This window comes from Solanum stenotomum, chromosome 7, assembly GCF_019186545.1.
Source record: "Solanum stenotomum isolate F172 chromosome 7, ASM1918654v1, whole genome shotgun sequence".
NCBI classification, from domain to species: domain Eukaryota; kingdom Viridiplantae; phylum Streptophyta; class Magnoliopsida; order Solanales; family Solanaceae; genus Solanum; species Solanum stenotomum.
In genome coordinates this window covers 57,089,204-57,091,883 of record NC_064288.1, presented here as the reverse complement: position 1 = coordinate 57,091,883, position 2,680 = coordinate 57,089,204, and the positions used below count along the sequence as shown (strand labels likewise).

At 28.1% G+C, this 2,680-nt stretch overlaps 1 non-coding gene across 1 annotated transcript; it reads left to right on the top strand.

Annotated features, from left to right (window-relative positions):
• Nucleotides 1-791: 791 nt before the first annotated feature.
• LOC125871959 (U6 spliceosomal RNA) lies at nt 792-894 on the top strand. The gene has a single exon (XR_007447073.1). It is a non-coding gene; the product is annotated as a U6 spliceosomal RNA (small nuclear RNA).
• Nucleotides 895-2,680: the final 1,786 nt, after the last annotated feature.

Sequence of the window (2,680 nt, the reverse complement as noted above, 5' to 3'; positions counted from 1 at the left end):
GTTGAGAATAAAATAACATTACAAAATTAACATAATACATGTATAATTTAACAATTTACCAGTTTATAAATTCATCAAGTTATGAAGATTCACAAGTAGAAAACTAAAAAATTATGTTTTAATATTAATTGAAAAAATTAAATATACTTAGTTAAATATCATAAGGATCTACTCTAAGAAAATATTATATGAGAATAATTTGATGAGTTCCAAGAGATAAAAAGCAAGTAATTAATGCGTCTTAAAAGCTCTAAATTGACATGATAGAGAAGTCATAAGAGCTATCTACGTGAATTATTATGGGATGATTCAGAATCTCTTCATTCTTAATCAGAGTTTTAGATTCAAATATCTGAGAATAAAAAAGTATGTAGGGAGCACAAGGGAATCGTATCTATCGGGCACAAAGTGAAATTTAATTAAATTTTAATATAAATATCAAACGGCGAGTGGAAAACAAAAACATTGAATGAAAAACAAAAGAACACATTAAAAGAGCCTTTTGACTAGGTATAGGCTTACTGTACGCAGTGTGGCTGAGATTTCAAACAAACAATAACTCATCACCAGTTGACTTTTTTTCCTTTTTCCGGGTGTTCGATATTGATATTGAAATCCAACTAAATTCAAATTTGCGTTAGAAAGTCCTGGAGATGAAGCACTCCCTGACAAAAGCAACTCCGTATCCAGAGGAACTCAAACCCAAGACCTCTGATTAAGAATGAAGGAATACTTATCACTTCATCACAACCTTGATTAGTATTATTAGTTGTTATCTAATAGCGGATAGCGTCCCTTCATGGACATTCAATAAAAGTGAAACGATACATAGAAAATCAGTATAATCCCGGAATAAGAATGACATGTACAAATCGATAAATGATCTATTTTTCATTTAAAAAATCTAATTAATAGACTTTTTTTTTCTTTTCATTTTTTTTAAATTTAATTATCTAATACTCAAAATTTTAATCAATTTGATTAAATCAGATTTGCATCATATAAAACTCATTAAAGAAAATTGGTTCATACAACAAAATATTCTTCATTCACATAGGCTCAAATTCAAAACCTTATAACCGATTAATTAAATTTGCATCATACAGAACCAATTACAAAATGCTTCATACAAATTTGAGGAAAATTATTCTCAAAGGCTTTAACTCTAGACCTTAATCCAAGCGCTTTAATTAGAGTCTACCAAAAAGGGAGAGTTCTAAAGTTCATCGATTATAATAAATACAATATTTTTTAATGTCAACTTTATTTTATCCTATATTAATTAACACACCTGCAAACTTAGAGATATATAGTAAGAGAGACAAAACTCTATATTTCTAGGCTCTCTATTGAGCCAATTAAATTAAAATTTAGACTATGATTTAGAAAGTCGTTGCTTTTATATATTGTGTCAATTACCATCGACTAGTAATTTTAGTTGCGATTCATTTTAATCTTTTAACTTTTAATTTATGAAAAACATGTAAGTTCTTTGTTTTAATGTGTTATATGTTCATTCATAGAAAAACCAAAGAATTAGAGGGAAAAAATGTTATTTTGGAGTCTGAGAATTGACTATACTTGCACATGTTTTTGCATGGTATATCTAGAAGCATGGAAATATAAGTCAAAAAGGAAAATGAGTGAGAGTGATTTGTAATAAATATTCAAATGGAAGAAAATTAATAATGTCATATTCATTGACTATTAATCAACTTTATTCCAAACCCTAATGTGAAAGCTTATTTAGCAATAGAATCATTTTTGTACTTTTTTTTTTGGTTTAAATCTCCCCACTTTTGGGACCTTTAATAATTATTAGTATAGTAGAATCTCATACCTTACCATCAAACGATGTGATGAGGTTGTTTCTTTCTTAATTGTTGGTCTCGAGTTCAAACGTTGAGTATGAAAAAATCCTTGGGAAGAAGCGTTCCCCCGAGTGGGCCCTATGTGGTGTCGATTTAGATTAATTGAACTCCAATATAGATATTGAACATCAAACGAAAAACGAATAAAAGAATTTGATCCCTTTACCATGCTTATGCAAATATGCGAATAAAAGAATTTGATCCCTTTACCATGCTGATGCAAATATGCTTTTTTTTTTTTTTATATTCTAGTTGAATCTTGTTATATACACTCTTCAATCTCGTATAAAACATTTTTGAATAAGTGAGCGCTTTATGATGAGAATGTTTCACATTGGCTCGGGATAAGATTCTGAAACTCATTATATATAGCTCAAATATTCTTCCTTTCTTTGAGTTAGTTTTTTGAAATTAAGTTAAGCTAAAAATATGTCTCATATATATGTACATAAAACCATATATATATATAATATTTCTATTTTGGTCCCATTACTCATGAATTCCAACTTCCAATAGATTTACTTTGTAAAGTAAAAATAAATAAATAATAGTAATAATAATAAAAATACACCTATATACTCCCTACTTTCTGTTTTACTGGTCAAGCATATTGAAAATAATTTTTTCTACTTTTTTTTTTATCCTTATCATTAAGTTACTATATTTCCCAAAATTGGCGTACTAGTGAGCATATTTAAAATTCTAAAAGTATGGCAAAGTAAAAGAAAACGGTGGAAGTAAATAATTTCCCAACTCTCAGAAGCTTCCGCATTTTTTTTCCTTCGTTCACTTTTATTTGTGACTTTTAA